Source organism: Anopheles gambiae, chromosome 3 (genome assembly GCF_943734735.2).
Source record: "Anopheles gambiae chromosome 3, idAnoGambNW_F1_1, whole genome shotgun sequence".
In the NCBI taxonomy this organism is placed as follows: Eukaryota; Metazoa; Arthropoda; class Insecta; order Diptera; family Culicidae; genus Anopheles; species Anopheles gambiae.
This window is the reverse complement of record NC_064602.1, coordinates 40,429,567-40,442,778: the sequence shown is the minus strand read 5'-3', so window position 1 is coordinate 40,442,778 and position 13,212 is coordinate 40,429,567. Positions and strand designations below refer to the sequence as shown.

The 13,212-nt window shown below is 39.8% G+C and overlaps 1 long non-coding RNA gene across 2 annotated transcripts in view; it reads left to right on the top strand.

The window, feature by feature from the left end:
• Positions 1 to 11,202, top strand: part of LOC133393765 (uncharacterized) — a 125,978-nt gene extending 114,776 nt beyond the window's left edge. For both annotated transcript variants that reach the window (XR_009766371.1, XR_009766372.1), the window contains exon 4: positions 10,652 to 11,202. This is a non-coding gene — a long non-coding RNA (uncharacterized LOC133393765). The remainder of the gene's footprint in view (positions 1 to 10,651) is intronic.
• The last annotated feature ends 2,010 nt before the right edge of the window (positions 11,203 to 13,212 follow it).

The following is a 13,212-nucleotide window of genomic DNA, read 5'->3' as shown; positions in this document are numbered from 1 at the left end:
GTGGTAGAAAGTGTAATAATGACTTATGCATTTCATTTGCTGTGAGTTTTTCGATTGTAGAATCTGTTAAATTCTACAGATTTAACAGATTCTACAATTTTCTTCCCCCAGGCAACTGAAGGGATTGCTGAGCAGCTTTTTCTCTTAGTAACTCATATCTACTTCGTTATTTTTCTACTAGTGATGCGCGTTGCGTTCCGAACCTGCCAGGTGCATGCAAGCATCCGGACCGCAATCCTTATTTTTTACCCAACCAGGATCAAACTTTTGCTCCCACCGTTCACCGTGAACCGGCTACTCTCAGCGTTCTTTGTGATCTGTGCTGGGTCGGTTGCTCTCAGTGCTTATTGCGATCCGGCCTAGAACGCTCGACGATATTCTCTTTGTATTGATGAGCCGGTGTGCTGCAAACAAATCATCCAGGTTCAATATGAACCTGTTTCTCCGAGCGTTCTTTTCGATCCGGTCTGGAACGCTCGATGATCTGCTCTCTTTCATACGATGGGCCGATTTGATTTGTACAAAGGAAGCAAGTGAAATCTGAACCTGTTTCTCTCAGTGTTCTTTTCGTTCCGGTAAAGAACGGCGTTCTCTTATCTTTTGCTTCTTTCTAGTATGGACACACACACATTTTGTCTATGTGAATGATAACATAGCAAGCCATACTCTCTCAATCAAAGAGATAACGGTACAACACCTGAGCCATGAAGCCAGAAAATGATAGAGATTTGTGATTGGTGGGAAGCTAATCGCCAAAATTTAAAGAGACAATTCTGCACTAGCGGTAAGCGCAATGAATGAAATTTCTACTTGTATTTCTAATTTCTTTTCTGCCATATGAATATTATCAGTATAGGTGCGGTATTTGGACTGGATTGTAGTAGTCAATGAATTGTTATGTGTTGGGTGCTAAGCTGCTTCGTTGCGCATGCATCTCCAATGAACTCGTTTGAATTTTTACCTGAGATCTTCTTTGTGAAACTAAATATTTAAAGTGCATTTAGCCTTCCGCAATAATTTCTTTAACGCAGTTTATCGCCCCGTGAAATAGCGCTATTTTTATTGACAATTAAAGAGCACTACCGGACACTTTCACCCTACGGAAATAACTAAACAGTCTATGTATTTAATGTAAACCGATGTTATTCGATGCTATTTGATTTTATTAAGAAATAATAATTCAATCAATGTAGTGTAATTTAATCCATACGAAATTTAAAAAGCCAACTTGTACTTGTAAACTTGTAAGCTTTTTTATTATGCATAAAAATTTCATATACGTAGCAACAAATTTCTGATGTATTTAGTAAGAAGTATAAAATGAGAAAAATGATCAATTTTAGTAAAAACAAAAACAACAAAATTCCTTAAACATTTAAATAAAAAGGAACTGTAAAGGGGCTTACTTAAGTAAAGCGTTTTTCTTTTAATAGAATAATAGTTTTACGCAGTCAATTAACTAGTATTTAGCTTTGTTTTAATTGAAACTGTGTGATTACTGCACACAAAATATAGTACACAATATTGAATGAATACTTTAAAGTTATCCATATATAAAGTGAGCAACTGAAAAAAGCGTAACCATGGCAGGTCATCTTGAACCTGCATTTCGCGTTCCGTTTTTCATCTCCAGATTGGCAGGATCGTTCCGTTCCTCAATTTTTGAAACTATTTCCATCACTATTTTTTACCTTTTTTCACCATATCCACCCTGTCAACTGGGTTGCCGCAGGATTTTGAAATGTATGAGAATGTTATTTGGGCACTTTTTCTTTGAGAAAGAGAGGGTAGAAAGTTTTCGGGTCTCTCTAGCAGTTAGCTTATGTTCGCTCATTAATCATTTTATTTTTCCATCTTAGCATCCGTTGGGGCGGGTGTTGGGTAGTTGTCAGACGAATTATCAATAACCCACCTTTATCATCTGACCTGTCCACTCGTGGGTGTTTTCTTAACCTAACCTTCTTAACCTAAGAAGGGGCTACAGCACAGTGGCCAGATGCAAACATGACCATGGCCAAGAATGCTTCTGACCAAAAAGATCAAAACCAAACTAACTGCTGAAAGGTTCCAAAAGTTGTGCAGCGATCTTTCCACTTATTCGACTCTACCTTCCTAAGAAAGGTAAAGCTATTTTAACATGTTTCCACTTTGGTCCGAAACAGCATCGCCTGCCTCTCGAGGGGTTTGGGTGCCCCGAAGCGGATACGCAAATATTTGCAAATGTTTTTCAATCCATAATAACGAGCAATAAAAAAGGGAAAACTTTTCCCTTTTCCTCTCACACAGGTTTTCAACCTCAATAAGAATGGCTCCAAACGGATAAAATTTACAGCTTCTGCCCACGAGACCGTGGGATCAAATATAGTCTTTAGTTGTATATTTATTTGAGGCTTGAAATATTTCAAGCGCGGTTTGCTTCGATCCTAAGGCCTTTAAAATTTTCCCTTGACAGTGATGGAAGATTCCTGATTCTGTTGGGTGGACTGACTGGTTGCAGAGATGCAGGTAGGGTAAAATCAATTGTAAATCAACCTTTGTCAGAGGAAAATTGATAGGTCTGTAGAGGAAAATCTGCAAGTGTGTGCTTTAGAGGATACCTATATCAATGTTTCTAATTCGATGCTGCTACATTCCGGTATTGGACTAAATTGATATCCTTCCAAGTATTGCTAAGCTGCCTCTTGCTTGGGAAGAACCACAATCCTGTTTGACGATATACCGATCCATTCCAGTGGTCAATTCCCAAACCGGGAAGAGCGATGATGATCAATTACAGCTTACAACTAGCCAGAAGAATGGACAAAGCTTAAGAGCTATGCCGGCTTACCCTTGCTAGCTTTTCTTTGTTCATTTCCTAGGCGCAGTCCAGCTTGACGATAATTAATTTACACAGAAGTATGCCTCAAACCAACCACCCTTGCCGAAGCCATCTGGTATACACATACAACGCCTGTAGCTTATTGTTTTCCTTATCTTTTATGTCACACTTGAGAAATCGTCTATCCAACCCGACCTCCCTCGGTGATGAATGAAGCGTATTTCATTTCCATGATGAGTCGGTGAAGTTTTGCTATCTCCACTGGACGGTCCCTTTCGTCAGTCAACCAAACGATTCCTTAGCAGCATTGTACCTGACACATTCCGAAAGTCTCAGCTACAGCAACAGTCTGAACGAGGTGATAAAGATATCATCACTTAATTAATCTGATTGAATGCCATATGGCCATATAGGAATTTTATTAAGGAAAGAAACTACCCAACTGACATTTTATAGCACGATTAATCGGGAATTCGAGCAAATTCCCTTAAACTGGAGCCTTAAACTTCCCTTAAACTGCACCAGTTTAAGGGAATTTAGAAAAAGTCCTTTTAAATCAAATGTGATGCGGCTTTTTCGTAACTTTCTTCTAGATTCGCTCGGAAACGATGTTTCCTATCGTTATAGTTGGTCATGTACCCATTTTATACTTAAATAATAACCATTTTTATAGAATAACGTCACATAAAATTAGCTTTTGTTTTTCATCAAAAAACCATAGCTATGAATGAAAAATGAGCTCGACGGCATCATCCATCGATAGAGGAACGTCTAATTTACGATCACACCAAATCTCGGCGCTTTCAACACACTTGATCACATACAAACCCACAATTTCAGGCGTATCGAGTACTAATCGAGTAGATATGGTAAAACAATTTCGAGCAAATGTCACTTGGGTAATCATCGTTTCAATTTATTTCATTATGGAACAGAAACCCAACAAGGGTTGAAATAGGCGGTACAGAAAAGAAAAAAAAAAACTATTATTTTGTTTCGTTGAATAGTGGAAAGTTACTTTTTTTCTAAAGGCATGCTCAGTGATGGAAACATAACAAACAATGATATTTTGATTTCCCAGTATAAATTATCAGTGTAACCTACTTTCATGTTAACAGTCCACAATTTGATCATGGCCAACCCCCATGAGAAGCTTTTTTATCACTCTTAAAACAAGACATGCTTCCAAACAACAACCCTAATTTCACGTCACGGGATTTTGGATAACCATTTTATCCTTTGAATAAATTAAATCGTTTTTTAAATAGCAAATACCGTCCATTAAACAGTTTATGTACGGTAAAGTTTTACTATTGAAAATGTTTTAGAGTGACCCAAAACCATTGGCGCGAAAATGTGTCCCACGCAGGATGATGTTGCTTTCGTTTCGTCTTATTGCTTTAACTACCCTTATAATGAGCTTAATTGTGGTCTCATTTTCTATTGACCCTGTCCTCGTAGTAAACGTTTCACAGTGGCAGTGAGGATGGTACGTCTATGCACAGCAAATGTAGATTTGAATCCAGAAGCGAGGTATGACAATTAAAATAAATGACACCATCACTGTCACGAATCGCACTAATGCTAACACGTTCGCAAAGATTCAAATGAGACTGGTGCAATGGAAAAGCATGGAAATTTGCGAATTAATCTTACCTTTCAGGTGATGCCGAGGAGATGTAATGGTGATTGTTGAGCTTTAATTTGACAATGTGTACACAAGAGCTGCCTAGTTCGAAGTATTGAAGCAAAAATATAAAATCTTTTATTTCAAACAGATTTGTTTAACATTTAGATTAAGTTTGCTTTTGTAAACCATTTTATTCTTCTTCTTCAACCATCTCTCCATGCAAAACTTTTTCATTCCAAATTTTGATAACACAATTTGCCCTTGTCCATCCTGCCCTTGTTGCATAGATCCTCTCGACAGCAATCTGTCAAATTTCACCATCCAACACCAGCGAAACGCCAGCTATGCACATGTTCATCTTTTACCCCAGGGAGAGCAACCTGCCAAATAGCCAAAAATTAGTTCGTATTTATTCGAATGGCTCTACATCAAACCAACACGAGAAAATAGCGGAAAAACTATTAAATTACACGAAAAATCACACATACTCGCTGCAGGCAGAACTTAGAAGGCAAAATTGGAATTTTAATAAAATGTAAACGTGTAAACGCAATAAAAAAAATCTGTGCAATTTTTCAACAATGAAAAATGATCTCTTCACCTCCATTTGCCATTTTTCACGCCATGCAGTTCTACATTTCTAACGACTGCTTTCAAAGCTTGTCCACCCATTGATGGGACAATGGCACACAATTATTGACCAAAGATGCTGTGTGCCGGTTTTCGTTGACCCATGGAATGGAGCCGTACTACTTGTGCCGCTGATTGCAATTCCAAGGGCGTGAAGCTTTAGTGCCAAAGCATCTCCCTGCTCCCGATAAATATTTTATACATCTTGCTCTTTTTTTACTCGCAACTAGTGTGCCCCTTGTAGTTGTATCGTTGCAAGCTATGTAAAGGCTTGGAATGGACACGATGTATAAATTGTTCAAAATAAAGTCATATTTTCTGTCTAATGTTTCCGGTGTGTTAAAAAAAATGGCCCCTCCGGCTGATTCAGATGTTTCTCTAGCAACAGACCATTCATGTGAGAATAATACAGTTTGCATTGTTAGAAAAAGTGAAACATACACTTGGTGACGGTGTCAACTGTGGTCGAATTTTCAATTTTTGTGGAGGTAAGTAATTCGGATTGGTACTTCTAAGAATGTTGTAATTCACGGTGGAAATTATCAAACAACTTCTATTTCTCAGAAACCAAGTCGGTATATCCATTTCAATTGTAACTCCCAGCGTTACGCGCTTCATTATGAGGAAAATTTAAGAAATAGATAAAAGAAGGAATAAATTGCATTATACATGACTACACTTCAATTTTATTCTAATCAAAAACAATGTGAAGTGCATAAAATACTAACTTCAGAGAATTCCATATTTTTAGCATGCGAAATAAATTGATAGTTATTTTATGTACCAGATGTACCAGAAGTCGATTCACAACATAGCAAATGAAACTAGTCAAGTTTTCACGGATTCAGCATTCGCTAGCCGATAAGGAGAGATTTGGGCTCAACTTGAATGTCGATTGAATGGACAAAAATTAAGAAAAATAGGAATGAACTCGCCATTTCTAAATCTTTTATACAAAGATACAAAAAACAGGAGAGAACAAAACATCGCATTCCACTTGAACGTAACAGCTGATATGAGGTGATTTCATCAAGTGACTTACCAGATTTCACATGCATTCTGCTCAACGCTGGCGCATCCCAGACCGTCGAACATTACCTACAGACCAACTTACTTTCCAATACCACACAATGGCATGAGGGAAACGGAAAATGTTCCGTCTCAACCATTTGCCTGATTACAAATCCATGTGTGGATAGGGATGTACTCAGGAATGTTCTCTAGTATTGAGAGATGTCCAAATCGTTGTCCTTGCTGGGGGTGCTTCGAAGCAAAATGACAGAGAAGGGGAGCAAGAACCAAGCAGTGTGTGGGAATATGTGTTTTGCGTGTGCTAAAGCCAGTGTGATTGGAATCGATTTCCATGCATCAAGTAGATGAGCCAATATTACCTTTCTTAAACCGCATCGAAGATAAATGGAAAAGCTCACATCGATACCGCAGCCCAATGCGAACCAACGCCAAGGGCTCTAAGTGAAGCACTACTCAAATGTACTGATGCGAACAGCAGACCATCGGCAATAACAAAACTGCACTATCTTCTCTAATCATCTTGAGCGTAAGAGCTTTTGTGGTTTCTTCGTGGTTTACAAGAGAGACCGCGCATTGAAAATAGAGAAAACAAATGGAAGTTCTCGAAACCAGAGAAGTTGTAGAACGGTTTAAACGCAAACACACTTACTCGTGCATAAAACCATCTCCATCTCAGCCAGAGGTTTCAAAATTAGACCACAATATAATACCATTATACTTATTATACCATTAATACTCCAATTTTGAAAAAAACATCGTAATTTATCTGTCAATTTATTACAACCTGTTTTGAATCGGATAGTAGAAAGTGGTGGCATGCATTTCACTAGGTTAACATGTTTTTACCTTGCCTGCAACCGAATTTTTGTGTATGTTTGTTTGCATGTAATGGGAAAAACCACAGCTTGGTAACCTTCTTAGAAGTGCACCTACATAAGCTTCTCCAAGAATTACAAATGCCACGGCTTTACACAAAAAACATGCACAAACAACGAACGTGGGCCTTAAAAAATAAGAATGAGCGAAGAAAAGCCGAACCAAGTTTCAGTCAAGTTTCAGCCTCGCCGCAGGAAAGGATCGGAACCGCAACCGTCATCCATCATGTCAAACTGACTGAATAACTTCGCCGAACGTTGTGACCAAAAAAAAATCGGGTTCTGTTCCATCGTACCAACGCACCGCACAAAAGGACGCTCGACATGACAGTGAGCATGTGTTTGTGTGCATAATTTCATCCACAACAACGGGAGGTCCGCGAGAACTGTCTCTGTAGCGAGATGCCTGCTTTGTGAGTGTGTCAATTGTTTGTATTTTTTTTTTTACACATTTTTGAAAATAAATACATGGTTCACGGAGAAGATTGGGGCCAAACTTTACAAACGGTGTTGATTGTACAAAACTTTTGTACAAAACTTGCAAATACATTAATGTTTCCCTTCTACTCGCAATTTAACTGTAAACACGTTCTTTGTTACAATTGAGCATGACCACAAATTGGTGAAGTGGATTTTTGTGTCACTGAAAATCCATATCACTGGATGAACGGAGCTGACACTTACAATGACACTTACATACATGCTCACTGTCATGTCGAGCGTTCTTTTGTGCCGTGCGTTGGTATGATCGAACAGAACGAGACTCCTTTTTGCTCGCAACGTTCGGCGAAGTTATTTTTGATCAGTTTCACATTGGTCAGTTGTTGATGCACCTCTCTGCCGGGACGAACTCGTAGTTCAAGCATCAAAGGTTCGATCATTGTGACCGAGAGGTGCAGCACTATACTTGGAGTGGGATTAAATCACTAAGCTGTATGGCATCCACAAATACATTTCGTTGGCATGTGGCAGGTTGGCATGAACAATGTTCCTTTGCGGAATGTTATAGATTTCCCGCTAGCATCCACAAAATCACTAGGAGCCATAAAATTTGATTATTTATGGTGAATAGTTATTCACCATAAAGAATCAAATTTTAACTGCAAGTGGTATGTACTTAAAATACCGTATAGACAACAATTAACCAATGAAATGTCTATAATAAGTTTTTAACGATTACAACGTCATAAATTCGTTCGAACGGATGAAGCATACGGATGAAAAGAGGTTTCACTTGAAGTGAAACGAATTGTGTAGGGACTGTCAACATCGACAAATAAGTTCCTTCACAAAACCTGGACACACTAACAAGTTTCGTGAAGCTAAGCCCGAATGAGGGATGGTCAAACAAGTAAACTGTTACGGTTCAATTGGGTTCAAAAAAACTTAAAGATGCTATCAGGCTAAAAAATTTCTTCGCAGTCAAGAAACACCGTTGCCACCGTTAAAAACAACAATTGCCAAATCCTTTTCTACGAATTTCAAGAAAAGGGTAGTGGAAAGGAAGAGTGATAAATACAGAACAAATACCTGAACTGAACGTATATTTCACCAAAGAAGACAAGAAGATTATCTTTAAAAAATAATAGCCGCTTCTATTAGAGCGGGGTGTAACAATGCTTCGCTACAATTAAAATTTCCGAGATGCCTAGTAGCAACGTCAAATATGTTACCGAATTGTATGACAAAAATTTTGATTAATTGTTCGCAACTACACAGCATAAACAAGAAAAAAGGAGAAATTTCAAACAATCCTTTAAACAACTGCAACAAAAGGCGTTACTATACATCATATTCTATCTCAATTGCTCATGATTTTACTTTAAACTCTGCGTCCTCTAATCTTGTCAAGTCAAGCTTCATCTATCTTTGATCTGGTCTGCAAAACAATGAACTTATTGTTTTAAACATTGAATTTTTATGCGAGTCTCCCTTGCAAGGTGTCAACACAAATTACTTTTATTGAACATCATTTTACTTCATTTCATTTATTAATTTGGATATGTCTGCATCTGGTGTTGAGCATAATTACTTAATCATTGTTGCATGCGGGAGCTCTGACATTTCATTACCACCACTCCTTCAACGATTTTACAATCTCTTAGAATCGAAAATTGCGTGCATTGTACGCAACATGAACCTCCGCTACACCCGCTCTTACCAAAGGGCAGCTATTTGACAACGCAAATAAAGTGGTAAAGAACGATGATAATTCAATCAAAGTTACGCTTTCACGCGCCACCGTGACGCTGAGTGGAATTTAAATTTATTCTAATTCGACAACTCAACGGAGGTGATGGCAGCCAGCGTCCCATGCGAGTTTACCATCGTGTTTGTAGAGTATAGGAAGAGAAATTTGTCCCCACAATGTACACCACAGTGCTTTAGAGTGCGTCCCGTCAGTTCCGCCCACATTTTGCCCTCCACGGAGTAATCTAATTTTACACGACCGGCTCTAATCAACTCTAAACGCTCACTATATAAAACTAGTACGCTTTGCTCTCAAGACAAACTATTGTTACGTTTTGCTGTAAAGGATGAAGAGTAAAAAAAACCTAAAAACCATCTCCCATGGTTTGACTGATACTAATCTGAGCACAGGAGGCGTCTTCATCTACCCAGCGATACCATTTTTCCACTCCTCCTATCTTTGTTGGCTACCAGGAAAACTGGACCTGCACCAAACGGGAGTACAAAACATTGCATTGCAAATTTGTGTGAGATGTACCGCGTACCGGGTCATGTACATACATTTCCCTCTCATGTACATACTTCACCCCATCAGTGGCGAGGCGTCAGGGTAGCAATTTACGAAAATTTATGTTAATAAATATAATAAATCCCACCATACCGCTCGAACGCCTACGCCGGCGGCGCTTCATGGTGAACCGGAAGCTCAACAGGGATGTCTTATATTTTGCATGAACAATGAATGTGACCCGATGCTCCGTTCGGCTTCGTGCAGTTTGGAATGATGCAACTCAGCCGCACGGTGGTAGCGAGCACGAGATGACCATTACCCTGGCGTGGCAGCACAAGATCGAATCCAAAATGTATGCAGCAACACAGATGCTGGAAACATACTACAAGGAGCATATGCACAAACAAAAACACGTTTCGGCAAGCATAGTTTTTGTTAACTGCAAGAACAATCCGTATTTTAACTTATTTTAACTTGGATAATACAGAATTTCAAATTATATTGGGAACCGTTTATTGCGATGGCCAATAATCAACACTGCAATTAACCTTCTAACTATTCAAACAAGTAGATGAACACTATAGGAGAGGATTCAGCCTACGAGTGCAATTAAACAGCCTGCACTGATCTAACACATACGCCAATAAGCAGGAGTTTAATTTGCACACCGATGAAGCAATTCAACACGTGTCACGCTCTTTTGTAACGCTCTATGATGTTTCTTCGGCAGGGCACAAATCAACCGCAGCAACGGTGGTTCGGTTGAAGAATGCCGGCACCCACCCTGTGTTATATGAATGGAATGGGAAGAGCTAATTATCATACACAATTTGAAACACCTCGGCGCACCAACATGATTTGTGCAGTTTCCCCTCGTTCGTGTCTGGGAAACATTAAAGCATATTTAAAGCAGCACATCCCGACTAATAATCAACCCTTTCCTTATCTTGCCCTTTTCATTACAGCGTCCGGTGTACGATACAAGATCTCGAGCGGTAACATAGGCAATATGTTTGCCATACGCAACACAACAGGCGCCAACATACGTAGCCAAGGCGTTGGATTATGAGAAGATTAAAAAGGATAGACCAAAGAGATACCTACTGTGCTGCATGTGGTGCGAATTCATCAATTAAACGTGATCTCACTTATCCCACATACACCACCGTTCTCATCAACGTACGCGATGTAAACGACAATCCACTGGCGTTTGAGAAATCGTTATATCGCACACAAATCACCGAGGAAGACGACCTAGGGATGCCGAAGCGTGTACTGCGGGTAAGCGATGGGACCATCTGACCCTTGCGTTCGAGACAGATCAGCTGGAGGCGACTTATGCTTGAGGGACTAGAGAATCGAGAAAGCATTCCTCTGGGATAACCAGAGGCCGGTATCGTTGATACTTTGGGACGGGATGTGAGAATTGGTTTGGTGCTTTTCTTTCCCAATATCATCCAGTATCTCGTAATAGGGTCGCCCAACACAAACACCTGATTTGATTGTAAAGATGGGATTCTCGCCTATTTGTCCAAACACGAACAACATGGGAGTGAGTCTTTCTCCTGATCAAATTTCTAACTATGCGTTCACTGAAGAGATCGAAATGGATCCTTTTTTACCAAGCCTTTGTTGCATTCATTTCCCTTCATGATCCCATCGGAACATTTGCTTAACCTTCTTAGAAATTTTTAACGAAAACCACTGGTTTTGATTAAGCCGAGCCTGCAAAATATATCCACGAGGAAACGACACATCTTGCGATCATATCGAACGAGTTTGCAAATTACAGTTTAATGATTGTATGGGTGGCAATAGCTAGAGAGGGAACACCAAAAAGCATCATCATTTGTCCAGACCGCCCTATATTTTGCAATGCTCTAGAGAATTTACTCACAAAATGAGTTCAGTTTTGCCAAAATCGAGTGTACCGGGGATGAGAACGGGGAAACAAAATACAGCTCAAACCTTACCAATTAAAACAAAGTGTTTTATTGTGCGTTTGTGGGCTGTGCCTGTGGGCTGTAATTTTGGAAAGTCGCTAGAATTAGATAGTGGTGTAGACGATTCGCAATAACTTACCCACAACAGAGGGCTGACCCTTCCGGAAGGCATATCGGTGTAACATATCGGACAGCCTTTATTTTAGACCATTAGCAAGAAACTGTAGGCAAAGGGCAAACCAGACTCGGGGAAGCATTTTCAAATGAGACGTATAGGGACACAAATGGGAATAGGTGGCTCAAGTGAGATAACGGTCCTAATTACGAATTTAGAACGATTTTGTGAGCCGTTATCAAGAGTTTTAACATTGTAATCGACAGCAACCCATGCTTCAACAAAATGTGACATTTTACATGTAAACTCAGCTCTCTGTTTTTTTTTCTGTGTCTACCTATCTGGTTTGCCAATAAATACCTCGGTTAAAGGCGACCACCCATTACTCGTCGGACCGAGCAGTTCCGGCGTGTGGTATGCGTATAGCTGTGCGGACAGAGAGAACGAGAGATATGCTGCAAACGAGCTGCCCCGAGGCACCATAAACATTGACCCCTGACGCACTCCCTCAGATGTTTTTTATTTTTTGTTTTTTTTTTAAGGTAGAAGGAATGGGCACCCCAGTGGGTGGAAATGTGCATCCAATAGGCGGCGCTGAAGAGATCTGTTCATTGGTATACCTCGGTCAGCGCACCTAGAAGCTTACGCATTCCCAGAAACGCTTTAGCAGAGCCAAGCGGAAGGAAAGAGATCCTGAAAAATTACAATAAATTTAAAATATGTATAAGAACAATAAACATTCAAAATAATGGCTTGAATCCGGGAGGGATGAGTCCTGTGAGAGATTTTGTAGCCGTGGCAAATGAAATTCGGTCGACGGCAAAAGCATCGGAAAATCGGAACATACTATGCCTGGTAAGAAGTGTACAAGTTCCTGAAATGAAAGTGTACAATCGAGTAAGTATGAGAGAGACAGCGAGAGAGAGAAAGAGAGAGGGAGAGAGAGAGAGAGAGGGAGAGAGATATGGAGAGAGAGAGAGAGAGAGAGAGAGAGAGAGAGAAAAGTGGGGAGGAATTATACAAAAATACCAATTAAACCGAAAATTCCCAAATCACTGAGGCATCATAATGCTTCCCGGGTTTTGTTCAACGAATCGCTGCAAAATGGTTTTCCAGTTGGAAAAGCTAGCCTTGCATAAGGCACAGGGAACAAAGTGCCACTTACTAACAAACTAATACAACGTCACAACAAAAAAAAAAAACACATTTGAAAGTCCTTCCTGCATGTTGCTGTGCATGGCATTTTGCTCCCTTTTTCGTTCTCTCCCGTTCCGACAATCATTGAAACCAGTTCAACGATGCTATTGTTAAATATTTCCATGCAACGTATGATGGGAGCACTCCATAGTCCTGGGTGGGCGAGAGCACACACATACATAAAAGAAAACCCCCTTTAACGCTTTCTTGTATGGTTGTTTTCAACTTTGTCAGACGTGATTTAATCTTATAAAACTCTATCATACTGCCG